The 14,066-nt window shown below is 36.0% G+C and overlaps 1 protein-coding gene across 8 annotated transcripts in view; it reads right to left on the minus strand.

The window, feature by feature from the left end:
• Positions 1–13,666, minus strand: part of NUMB (NUMB endocytic adaptor protein) — a 157,450-nt gene extending 143,784 nt beyond the window's left edge. For 2 of the 8 annotated variants that reach the window (XM_032482320.1, XM_032482317.1), the window contains exon 1: positions 13,537–13,621. The gene's annotated coding sequence lies outside the window, so the exon portion shown is untranslated. Of the gene's footprint in view, positions 1–12,145; positions 13,367–13,536 lie in introns of those variants that run through there. The other 6 variants (XM_032482321.1, XM_032482318.1, XM_032482325.1 and 3 more) reach the window with 4 other exon arrangements.
• Positions 13,667–14,066: the final 400 nt, after the last annotated feature.

Here is a 14,066-nt window from a genome sequence, read left to right on the forward strand (position 1 = left end):
TTAGTAACTTACTTGAACTTTCTTGCCACAATATAAACTTTTGAGAAATTTTTTTAATTGGTGCTTTTAAGAGGCAAATAAAACCCACGGTTTCATTAAGTGATACTCCTACAGAAACTCTAAAATGTATTTGAATATATTTATATATTTTTTCTTATGCATTCTTGATCCATCTGCATCCTGAGTAGAGTGCTCTCTCCAGAAATTACTCATATATAAAAATAAGACTGGCTTAAAATGCCTACTGTGATGGAAACAGTGCCTTAGGGAGATAAAAACTGGACTTGAGGTAAATTAAACAGTTAACAAACTGGTTTACAGAATTTAAAAAATGCATTAATGGCATTTTATTTAAGAGAGTGTACCACTGCTGTAATTTTCTATTGGTTATGGTTAACCTAATTTTAAAAAATGTACAAAACAAAATGAATTTCAAAAACATGTTAAGCAAAAGATATCAGATAAAAAGAGCACATACGGTATTATTCCATTTGTATGAAATTCAAAAACAGACAATCAGAAAGTTGTTGCAGGGAAGAAGGGAAAACTAAATTGAAAGGGACATTAAACAACTTTTTGCTGATCATTTATATAAATTAAGTCACAGCTCTGAATATTATCCATCCCTAGATTCCATGTAACAATTGGAGGTCACTCCAGAAAAAAAAAAGGTGGGGGGGACATTTAAAGGTTTATGATCATATTTAAAATATTGCACTAGTGATCAAATAAATTCAAATCTCAGAAACCAGGTACTATTTTCTCCCTATGAAATTAGTTACTATTTTAAAATGGCAAAGGTATATATCTCAATCTTGGGGGAGAGTATAGCTCAGCATTAGAGTACATGCTTAGCATGCACGAGGTCTGGGGTTCAGTCCCCAGTACCTCCATTTAAATAAAAAAATAAACCTAATTACCACTCCCCAAAAATCAACGCGTTTCAATCTCACGCATTACTAATGGAAATGTAACTTAATACAACCTTTCTGGAGAGCAACTGTGCAATGTATGCATACTTTGGATAATTCCATTTATAGGAATCTATCCTAAGAATACAGAAATGTGGGGGGGAGGGCATAGCTCAGTAGTACAGCATGTGCTTAGCATGCACAAGGTCCTGGGTTCAATCCCTAGTACCTCCATTAAATAAACAAACTTAATTAACTTCTCCCACCCCTCCCCAAAAAGGAATATAGAAATGTGGACAAAAATATGGGTTTAGCAATATTGACTGAAGTTTTGTTTATAATAATTAGAAATTAATAATCTAAATGTGAACACTATGGAAACTGGTTACATAAATGATAATATATCCATTATTGGCATATTCCTCAGCTGTTTTAAACTGTTTCCAAATAATTGTAAAGATATTAAAATGTATGTTAATAAAAGCAGGTTTTAAAATTATGTATTTAGTAAAATATATATGCATGAGGAAAAATTAGAGACAATAAATGTTGATATCATTATAAAATAGTAACTAGGGGTCAACATCATAGAAACTAGGATTATATTTCACAAGTGTCTGGGCTTCATTGTGAGAACACAAGTAGATACCCCTAACTAATGACGCCTACTGGAGGGGAAAAAAAAAGACCAAAAGAATAAGAACATTCATTAAAGGAACACACCATTAGTATTCTTTCAGTTACGAACTGCCAACTTATCAAATGAAGTCAAAGTCCTTTGGGATATGCTAACAAATCTAAAATAAGAAAAAGTTACAGAATTCAGTACAATGCAAATATATACCAATCATGTTTAATTTGAGCTAGAGAAAATAATTAGATGATTTAGTGATTTTCCACAGGACTGAGCTCAGTTCTTTTACAAAGCAACAAAAGAAGGGAAAGGCACAGCAAGAGGTCAAGCCAGCAACCTGATTTCCCAGGAAATTAGTTCTTACTTGGCAAAGTACTGGCCTCATATTCTAAAGAAACAGAACTCTACAAATAGAGATGAGACACAAAATCCAAATACTCTGTAAAAGAGGTATACTTTTCCCTTTGCTTATTATAAGACCTCCAAAAGACAATCATTAATGTCTATTATGACATAGGAAAAAAGTCAAAAGCCCAGTTTAGGGTTAATTGTTCAATAAAGAATAAGTTACAAAATGCTAAGTAAATCTCACAAGTTGTTAAATAATTGTATTTTTACTTTATTAACTTTTAAATAAAAAGAAAAATACCATGCTATTTCAATCTTCAACTAGGATTATGTGGAAAAGAAAACTTTGATATTATTGATATTAATTCTGGATCTTAAATTTAGCAAGTTTAATAAAAATACTTATAATTTCTCTATAATGTTTTCAGTCATCATTATAGAACATTTTCTTGAATTTCCAATTTAAAAAATAAAGCCTTAGTTTATGATCTTCCTTCAGAAAAAGGATATGTGTTAATAATCCAAAAAGTCTTCTTAAGATAAAAAGGTAATAAGGTAGGTGAGTTTAAAGAGGAAAAGGGGAGAGAAGAGGGGGAAGGAGAGATATGACACAATTTTTTTTTCCTTTAAGTCACATATTCAAAAAGCTGACCCTTATTTCCATTAAATGGTCCAGCACTGAAGCTTCTGTAAAACTATGGATACAAGCCTTCCCAGTAGGCAGAAAAATGGCAGCTGTACTTCATTTAATAGTCAAGTTTCAAGTAATGTAAAGATGAAATTAGACAACTGTATATTTATATCAGTGGGTTCATTTATAACCCTTTCTTGCAATTCGTAATTGCTTCCCTCAGCACCATGACCCCAACTGTGACACTAGACCCAAAAGCCAACAAATTGCCACTTCGAAGAATTAGTAACAAAGCAGAGAATTTCATTAAACTTGCCTAAGAAGCCAATAAACAAAAAGTAATGGTCTCCGGGAAAGGGTATAGTTCAGTGGTAGAGTGCATGCTTAGCATGCATGAGGCCCTAGGTTCAATTCTCCAGTACCACCATTAAAAAAATAAACAAATAAATAACCTAATTACCTCCCCCCCAAAAAATAAATAAATAAAAATTGAAAAAAAAAAAATAAGTAATGGTCTCAATAAACGGTGCTGAGACAACTGGATAACCACATGTAAAGAATTAAGTTGGGCCCCTTAGCCGCACCATACACAAAAATTAACCCAAAATGGATAATAAAACTAACTGTTAAGTGCTAAAAGTATAAACTCTTAGAAGAAAAAATAGGCATAAATAGTCATGACCATGGATTAGGCAATTATTTCATAGATACCATACCAAAAGTACAAACATACTGCTTTATCAAAATAAAAAAATTTTGTGCTTCAAAGGACACCATCAAGAGAGTGAAAATACAAGCCACATGTTGGGAGAAAATATTTGCAAATCATATCTCTGATAAAGGATATATATTCAGAATAAATAGATTTTTAAAAAACTCATAACTTAAAAAGACAACCCATTTTTTAAATGGGTAAGAGATTCAAATAGGTATTTCTCCAAAAATATACAGATGGTCAATAAACCCATAGAAAAATTCTCAACATCAACAGCCATCAGGAAAATGCAAAACAAAACCACAATGAATTATCACTTCTCATCCACAAGCATGACTTAATCAAAAAACAGATATTAACAAATGTTGGTGAGGATGTGGAGAAGTTAGAATGCTCATTCCCATTGCTGATGGGAATATAAAATGGTATCGCTGCTTTGGAAACTGAGTTACCAATGGCCCAGCAATTCCACTACTAGATATACACCCAAGAGAAATGAAAACACCTATCTGTGCAAAAATGAAAAAGAATGTTCACAGCTTTATTTGAATAGCCAAAAACTGGAAACAACCCCATGTTAGCATTATAGATTTTAATAACTGTGATATATCATATATTGGAACAGTACTCAGCAATAAAAAGGAACAAATTACTGATACACAAAATAATATGGATGAACCTTAAGCTATTTAGACAGAATGAAAGACACGAGACTTCCCTCTCAAGAGTAAACATCATACAATTCTCTTTATATAGAATTCTAGAAAATGCAAACTATAATGACAGCAGTTTGTTACCAGTGGGAGTGGAAAAGGAGAGATGGATTACCAGGGGGCACAAGGAAATTTTTAGAGTGGTAAGTAACATTCCTTATCTTGATTGTGGTATACATAGAGATTTTTAAAACTCAGTCAAACTGTATACTTTAAATATGTGCAATTTCATTATGTATCAATTATACCTGAATAAAATTGTCCCCAAAAATGCATATGCTATGCTGTGGGAACAGAAGTATACTAGGGTTTCAGAATTGGCACATTTGGGTAAGAAAAGAGTAGAAAAAGTAAGGTGAGAGCTTTTAAGTATGATGAACCTTTCTAAAAGTCAAAATATTAACTGATCCCTACATGGTAATAACTGAATTTTCAGCATCCACTGATGGAACAAATAGTGAAAACAGCCAAAGCCACAATAAATTCAGTCTAAATAAAAAGATTAAAAAATTCATCTCAACATTTATTTGAAAATATATATTCTTCAAATATATAAGTATATGTGTATATATGTACAACAGTAATCAATTCTAAATATATATATAACTGTATAGGCATATATATATTTAGAACTTATTACCTTTGTCTACAGATAATACTTCATGAGCAAATGGATTTGAGAATGCTTTACTAATTGCAGAAAATATCCACCCCAAATCAAAAGAGCTGCAGGTAACAGATTAAGAACTGCTAATTGGGATATTCAATGCCAAGGAGATTCAACACTTAAATATTAAATAAAGTAGAGTCAAGTCTAGTGAAAAATTTATCTAAGAGGTTCCATAGCTGCACTACATAATCCAAAAGAATTCAGGGATTAGTTAAAACAACACTAATCTGAGTGTAAATAATTAAGAATTAACTGTGACTGAAAAGCAAAAAAACACAGCTGAAAGAAAGATTCAAGTTTTTCCACAAACTGGACTAAACATAACACAACAGGGTCAAGAAGAATTCAAGATTGCTTTGAATGTCTAAATGAAGATTCGGTTTCATAGTTCACTAATACTCTTTCACAGTTCATGCAAAAAACACAGAAAAATCTTTTGCCTCCTATCTGATTTATTCACTTTACCTCCTATTTGCAATTCTGGATCCTTACAACAGTAGGTAACATTTACTAAGCATTTACTATGAGCTAAGTACTGTGATAGACGCTGTATGCAAATTATCTCATATAATTCTCAAAGCAATTTACTTTACAGATGAGAAAACTGAAGCTAAATTAACTTGCCTAAGGAAGTAGAATTAGATCTGAACTCAGGCAATCGAAGTTCATTTAGGTGATGTCATAAACTCAGCCTCCAATCAAGGTCTTCCCACCATTCATTCAGTACATTTATGTATGTCAGAAAATACCAAAAAAGATAAACTCTACTTCAAACAATTTACAGCTTTATGAAGAGATTAAATCTAACATCATAAGATAAGATTTTTAAAAATCTTCAACAATATGATAAAATACCAAACTGCATGGTTTCTAAAATTAAGCTAGAATATAAGAGAAAGATATCATTAAGAAATAAACAGCTTTTGGGACCTAATGAAACTAACAAGCTTCTGCACAGCAAAGGAAACCAGAAGTAAAACAAGAAGACAACCTACGGAATGGGAGAAAATTTTTGCAAATGAAACCGACAAAGGCTTGATCTCCAGAATATATAAGCAGCTAATATGACTCAATAAGAAAAAAATAAACCCAACCCAAAAATGGGCAGAAGACCTAAACAAGCAATTCTCCAAGGAAGACATACAAATGATCAAAAGGCACATGAAAAAATGCTCAATATCACTAATTATCAGAGAAATGCAAATCAAAACTACAATGAGGTATCACCTCACACCAGTCAGAATGGCCGTCATTCAAAAATCCACAAATGACAAATGCTGGAGAGGCTGTGGAGAAAGGGGAACCCTCCTACACTGCTGGTGGGAATGCAGTTTGGTGCAGCCACTATGGAAAACAGTGTGGAGATTCCTCAAAAGACTAGGAATAGACTTACCGTATGACCCAGGAATCCCACTCCTGGGCTTGTATCCAGAAGGAATCCTACTTCAGGATGACACCTACACCCCAATGTTCATAGCAGCACTATTTACAATAGCCAAAACATGGAAACAGCCTAAATGTCCATCAACAGGTGACTGGATAAAGAAGAAGTGGTATATTTATACAATGGAATACTACTCAGCCATAAAAACTGACAACATAATGCCATTTGCAGCAACATGGATGCTCCTGGATAATGTCATTCTAAGTGAAGTAAGCCAGAAAGAGAAAGAAAAATACCTTATGAGATCACTCATATGTGGAATCTAAAAAGCAAAAACAAAAACAAACAAACAAAAACAAAGTGTAAATACAGGACAGAAATAGACTCATAGACAGAGAATACAGACTTGTGGTTGCCAGGGGGGTGGAGGGTGGGAAGGGATAGACTGGGATTTCAAAACTGTAGAACAGATAAACAAGATTATACTGTATAGCACGGGGAAATATACACAAAATGTTATGATAACTCACAGAGGAAAAAAATGTGACAATGAGTGTGTATATGTCCATGAATGACTGAAAAATTGTGCTGAGCACTGCAATTTGACACAACATTGTAAAATGATTATAAGTCAATAAAAAAGTTAAAAAAAAAAAAAAAAGAAATAAACAGCTTTTGATGAACCACGTTAATGTTAACATTTTTAGAAATGATGACCAGTCACACAAATTAACATTTACAGTTCATTTTCTTGCCAATATTTTAAATACACTATTTAGTACCATAAATAGTGTAAGAGTAAGGAAGACTTGGCTATCATAGGAAATATCATCTTTTCATACTACCAATAATGAATAATTTTCAAAAATAAGAATTAATCTACTCTTTAAATAATTAACCATTCAAAAATTATGTTCATTGATGAAACTGAAAGTCCATTACGTCATGAATATTATGGAAATCATACAGCTGCTTTCATCAGAGACAATTTAAGAGATAATATAGCTTTTAACATCTTTCTGCAGATGTAAAAAGATTTTTCTTTCACCTTTGCTCAAATCCTTAACTAAGAGAGGTACAGGACTTAACTTACGAAATAAAACCTAATTCTACTTGAATAGTGAAGAGGAATGTATTAACTGCAGGGGAAGACAAACAGATCCTTTCTAACTGGCATTTAGAACTAATTTTGAATCATTTAATCTATAATGTTCAATTGTTTTTTCTAGCAGTAGAGTTAACAGTTCCCACTGTTAATGAAAACTTATACATACCTGGAAGAGGATCAGGTAATATGCTAGAGATACACCTGTGCCCACATGATAAAATATTAGCCTCATTCTTTTATTCTCAACATCATTAAGGAGGATAGTATAAGCTTCACTTTATAGATGACAAAACTGAGGCTATGAGATGTTTAATAAACTGCCCAATTAGTCAAATAGTAAATGACAGAGCAAGGATTCAAAAACATGGTCATACAATTATAAAACTTGGATTTTTTCCATTCTATCATTCTTCCTCAGAACACAAATAATGCTTTTTTCAATTTCATAATATGGTAGTTACAAATATACTTCTGTTGTCATCAGGCTATTCTATGGTTCTATGAGATTCTAGGTTGAAAAAAAAAGTTTACCTTGATTAAATAATACTTGGAGATAAAGTTCCTTACAACAAAGTTGGCTATATTAAAATAATTAAGTAAATAAACCCTCATAAATTATGCAAAGCAGCACCACATGAAAGGTACCTAACAAGTACTTGTACACAACTGACCAGGACAAAAGTACACTTTTACTTTTGTAAGATTGAAGGTAGCCAAAGTCAATCTTAAAAATAAAGATATGAATTTTGGTTTTTTCTGTGTTCTTGACTTCCCTGACTTTGCCTTTATTCAGGAGCCAAGCAGTGTTTTACTACTTTAAATCCCTCTTCTTCACTAACTAAATTGGAAAAAATCTGATAATCATCGTTTTCCCAATTAACTATATACACCTTAACATAAACAAATTACCACAATTAAGATTTTGCTATCTAATCAGAGAACTCAAGACTCTGATCCTGAATGTAATGTATCAGCACGCAAGTAGGGAGAAAGAGTTTTGGTAGGGAGAGAAGGGAAATCACTGAACATTAATTATTGACTTGATTAATCCATTTAAAATGACTAGGAATCTCTTCCTACTGCCTAATTCCAGACTCCACTGGAAAGGACAAGTGGGAAGGGATTGGCCCAGTTGTAACTGCTGGGCACCTATTCCCAAGAGCTGGAGAAACAGAGACAAGTGTCCAGCATTCTAAACCCACATGATCCTTGCCCAGGCTTCCATTCTCTAGGACTAGCAATTCTCAGTCTATTTATTTGTATTCTAACATGCTTTCCTGAGTGGAAGACAAAAAAAAGAAGAATCATAGCAAGCCGAATGAAAAATACGTCCATGTGAGACTGCTGCAAATAGGATCATCCTCCTTTACATATGTCACTCCAGGAAAACTGCCAAGAATGGCTCACTCCTCTAGACATACTTCCTGTAGATGCTCCAGACTCCTTAAACACACGTCCATATTCTCCTCATTCTCCCTTAGTCTCAAACCTCCTTCTGCTCCAAGATTTCCAAGTGCATATTTTATATTTTCAAAAATATACAGCAATACCATAATGACATCCTATTTATAAGGACCTATGTCTCAGATCTGAACATCCTAAAGCCTAATATAGAACTTCTATCTTTAATAATGAGATTTCCAATGTTATATGATTGAATATAAATTTTCTTTACAAATTTTCTTTTATTTGCAAAAAAAAGTATATTTCTTTGCAAATATAAGATTTTTTTTATGTCAAGATAAAAAAAGATAGCAAAAATTTTTAATTTAAGGACTACAATATGTCCAAAAAATCATATGTAAGTGTTCAGAAATGCAGAACTCAAGATACATTTCATACAAATAAAAATTTATTTATTTTTTGAAAGGAATGCATTTAATTGACATATCATAACACATAACAAATTGAGGCATCCACGTAAGGGGATAGGCCAAGGGACAAAAAGGAGTTCTTCACTCTGAATGTAGCAGACTTTATCGGAAATGGCCACCTGTGAATTTCAAAAAGTTGAAAATTCACACTAATTACACCAGTGTCCAGGCAAACATCTTGAGGAAGCTACCCTTAGTTTAGTGTACCCTTAGTTTAGTTTAGTGGAACCACAAGCAAGTAAGCACAACAAAGGAGAATGAAATGCCAAGTCCATATAAACATGTTAGTTGAACAATGTGAGCACAAAATTTGGAACAAAAAGAAAATATTTCAAAATATTATTATCCCTCTTAAAGAGATGACAAAATACCAATTAGAATAATCATTCACAGTCCAGAGAGCAAAAGAAAAAATCATAATTTATTAAACACAATAGATGTATTTTAGCAAATCCAAAATAAAATGTAACTTTCCAAGTACTCTAATAAAAGATTTTTTTTAAGGTAATAAGTTTACCAAGAGACCTTTTCTGATAAAAGGAATTCTCCCAGCAAACTAAAAACCAGGCACAGGGGTTTCGTACTCTTACAGAACTAGATTTTCAGGCACCAATATTTCCATTAGGATTTACCATATGGGTAGTCAGAGGGCAAGAATCAGAGAAAGCAGATCAGAAGCTGTTTATAAAAGAAAATAACACTTTACAGAAATAGAAAATAAACTTAATTAACTAGTGTTAATTGAACTTCCACTTTTTAAATCATTTACCTGAATAACCCATGAAATGTGAAATTCAGCCTCACTAAAATGTAGTCAGGAGCAGTTTCTTTGGGATTTAAAAACCACCATTTATTCAACTACAGATTAACAAATCTCACTATAAAAAGGGTTGAGCAATCAGAGCTATTTGTAGATAAGATGATTAAATTATGGGTGAATAATAAGTCAAGTGAATAAAGTCCATTTATTAAAAAGCAAGTCAGTAATCAAACTGGTTAATGTTCACAATTATGAAGGAACTTTTATATTTTTCCCACACACGATTATAAAGATTTTACATTCCACTATCAGTTAGCAAAGAACTGAATGATCTACACAAATATGCCCACCAACAGTACAGTGACTTAGAGAACAACCACTTTGGTGGTAGGGATACTCCATTTAACTCAATATAAGGAATTCAAAAGCTTTCATCCTTGGAACTTTTTTCACAAAAAAATTAGTAAATTTGTTTTATGAAAGACTACTTATGCTTCTCAACTCAAACATGCAATGATTACATGTTTTGCAGTCTTCCAAACAAAAATTAAAATTTTAACATAATGATCTGAAATAAAACTAAGATTTATTTTTGAAAAAGAAAAAAATTATCTAAAATTTTTGATGCAAAGCTACTCCGTAAGTTTCTTCATAGTTTCATAAAACACTAGTGAAAAGGTTACATAAATCCTCTGGATTAATGGGGAGCTGTAAGAACTTTCAGTTTTCAGTCTTACTTTCTCTGTTTTTACATCCATAAAAACAGATACAAATCAACTATTTCTAAATATAAACCATCTAGTTTTTTAATAGAAGAAAAATCAAACCAAAAACAGCACAAAACATACACATATATTCTTAATATAGCTTAAAATTATTGTAGATTAGTTAGGTCCCTCAAACAAGTTCAATTTACAACATATGCCACATTCAGTTCATCCTCAAGGGAGAAAACCATCACAACAAAAGCTCCTGCTTAATCAACTATTTTTGTAGTTAAGATTCTATCCCAGGTGCATTCTACAGTAGAGTGTTATCACTACTTCTTCTCCCTTTAAAAACCTAGAAATCTAAAATACACAAGTAAAGTATATCTGGTTCTCTTAAAAATGCTTCTACAGTACATATTTTGTATTAGGGCCATGAAAAGCCTTAAAATACCTTTACTCTCTACAAAGGAAACACCTTTTTGCTTTTCTCTTTTGAAACGTCTTACTTGGTTTTCGCTTATTCTCTATACATGAACTGTTCTCAAACCAGTCTGTTTCAGTGTTGGCTGTTTACTGTCAATATGTCTGTGTATACTTAGGTTTGTTACAGTGTTTGACAGTAGAGTGGTAAAAAAGAAAGGGTATATAAGAAAGCATGAGTGGAACAAAAGTGGACCACGCTGGAGAAACACCACTCTATTTTGTTTCTCTGCCTCAAATTCCCTTTGGTCCTCATGCCAAATAGTATCAATATCTAAAAAGAGGCCCAACACAATATGTGATAAGGCAAACACAGAAGAAACCAAATCAGAAACTGAAGAAATTTAATAGAATGTATACCACCTGAGAAAGAATTACCACAAAAAGATAGATAGATAGGTAGATAGGTAGGTAGATAGATAGATAAAAAACCCGGTTCCTAGATGCCCCTACTGAAGGGTTGTTTTTGCTGCACTGTATGGCTCAACACAGTTTTTCAAATTCTTTTAACTGTAAGAAATATATTTTACATTGTGACCTAGTACATACAACATGTATGAGCAAGATTTCCAAAAACAGTATTTTTCCCTGCCATGTGCAATGCTAGTCTATTTCATTTTATTTTCAATGCTGGTGGTAAACTACTAAGTTGATTTTAAAAGTTACTAATAAATCATGATTCATAGTTTGAAAAACAGGCTTAAAATATGGTAGTCCTTACATTAGGATCTTTTTTGCAGTTTGCCTCTACCCATCTCTAACAGGGTATGCAGGTATTTCAAGAATTGCTACATTAAACTGTTTTCATTAAAGCAAGTGATTCTTAAAGTGTTGTCCCCTGACCAACATAAGCATAAGATAAATGCAAAATTCTCAGGCCCCCTCCGTAGACCTACAGAATCAGAAACTGTGGACGGGGCCAGCAGTCTGTATTTCACCTGGAGGCGGGATTATTTAATCACTTCTGGTGCAAGTTTGAGAACAGCATAAAAAAATTCAGGTCTTTCTTTATCCTCTACACATTTAATAATCCAGTGCTTTCTCTGTGCCAGACACTATTCTAAAAGTTCCACAAATATTAACTCATGTGAAAAAAACGACACTAAGAAGTAGAAACTATTGTTATCCCTATTATACAGATGAAACTTCTGCACAGAGATAGATTAAGTTGTCCAAGTTAGTTGGTGGAACGAGAATTCAAACTTACTTCTAATTTGGCGAGGGTAAGCTTATCCTCTTCATGTCTCTCCTCTTTCTGATCAAGTTCCCGGTCCTACTTCTTTAGTTAAGCTACTCCTACCCTTTCCCCACTGAAATTCCCCATCCTGTCAATGTTCTTTTTTTTTTTTTTTTTTTAACATTATTGCTGTCGTCCTAAAACAAATTTCTTTTCTAAAGCACTGTAATTCAAGTCACAACCTTGCTTTTAGGATCTTTTCTCTGGTCCTACACGGCATCTCAATATTAAGCGTCTTCTATTTCTGAAGTCCTTATAACCTGTTAATGGCCCCATGTTAATTTCTCACATCTGTCTGGCCAGCTTCCAAAAGACCACTACTCTCTTCCTGAGCAACTTTCTCGCTCCCTCCTACTCCGCCCTATCTCCTACTCCCTTCCTACAAGGAAACAACTACTCCCCGCCCACCCCCGTGTCATTTTGCTCCACTTCTCTCCAACAGAGAGAACTTCGACTCTGCAGCTAGACTCCTCACCCCAGACTCAAACACAGACTACCCCCTCGAGGATTTTTTTCCCTGGTCTCCCGAGGATCCTCAGACGCACGAGTTCCCAGTCCAGTCCTGGGTCTCCGATCCCAGACCAGCGGTGGGGGGAAGGGCGCTCCAATTCCACCCCAAGCTGTTCAAGGTCTCCACCAGTCGGACCCTCCGAAGACCCGCAGCCTCTTAACTCCCCAAGAGCCCTCCTCCCTCGCGACAGCCGCCTTTCTCAGGAGAGTCCTCAGCCCTCTCCCTGCCTTTCCTCGACGCCCTCGCTCGGACCCCGACCGCTCCCTGTCCCCCACACACTGGCCGCCCTCCGTCTCCCCTCTCCCTTGGACCCGGGCCACTCCCAGTTTCCCGGCACCGCAACCCCCCAACCAGCTTTCTCCGTTCGGGCCGCTCCCAGGCTTCCCGAGCTCCCCTTCTCCCTCGCATTCAAGCTGTCCTGGGCATTCCCAAGTCACCCCGCCTTCCGACCAGGTCATAACCGGTCACCCTGGGTCACCCCCCTCTCTGGGACCCCAGCTGCGCCTGTCTCCCTGGGGACCTACCCCTCACACACCGGCTGCCGGTTAGTGCCCCAGACCCGAGCAGCTGGGCGTTCCAAAGGACCTCCCAGCCTGACCTGCTCGGGTCTGGCCCCAGCCTACCCTACCACCGCGAACTCCGCGGCCAGGAGTCGGGCGGTTCTCCCACCAGCCCAGTCAGCGCGAACTCGCCGCCGCCGCCGCCCCCGCCCTGGCTCCCGCCCCAGCCTCGGCCCGACCCGTCCGCAGTCCAGGCCCCCCTCCGCTGGCCTTCGCCTCTCCGAGCACCGAACTGGAGTTTCCGCACTGTGACTGCCCCCAGACCTCAGGCCCACGTTACTCGAACTCACCTGCCACTGCCCCCGACCAACTCCAGCGCCACTGTCTCTACCTCGACCGCCAGTAGCCACCAAGCGCCACCACCTCCCCCATGACAACAGGCCCACCCTATTTCACATTTCCTACCTCTCCATTGGATAGTGAGGCGGCAACCCTCTGCTCTGATTGGCTTATTTTAGCCGTCCGTCATAGTTTCCTTACCGCCCCTTTTCCTGGACCCGGTATTAACCCCCTCCCGGACTTGGAGCGTCCTAGACGAAGCTTTAGTTGTAATTGGTTGATAGTTGGGAAGTTCGAAGTTCTGATAGGCTGCGGAAAGTGTCTGTTAAGTCAACTGGCAAGGGATGTGACGGCCATGGTTGGTTCGAGTTTGGGCACAGTTTGGTTGCGCAGTAGAAAGCAAGGAAGGGGCAGACGCTCACATCCGAGGGGGAGGGTTAACTCTTTGTTGTAGAGTTGATTCTTGGAATCTCACCCCTTTCTCCAGCTGCCTCCTTTTAAGAGGAAGCTTATCACTGCTAGCTTTCCCAGAGGGTAGTAC

Source organism: Camelus ferus, chromosome 6, assembly GCF_009834535.1.
Source record: "Camelus ferus isolate YT-003-E chromosome 6, BCGSAC_Cfer_1.0, whole genome shotgun sequence".
In the NCBI taxonomy this organism is placed as follows: domain Eukaryota; kingdom Metazoa; phylum Chordata; class Mammalia; order Artiodactyla; family Camelidae; genus Camelus; species Camelus ferus.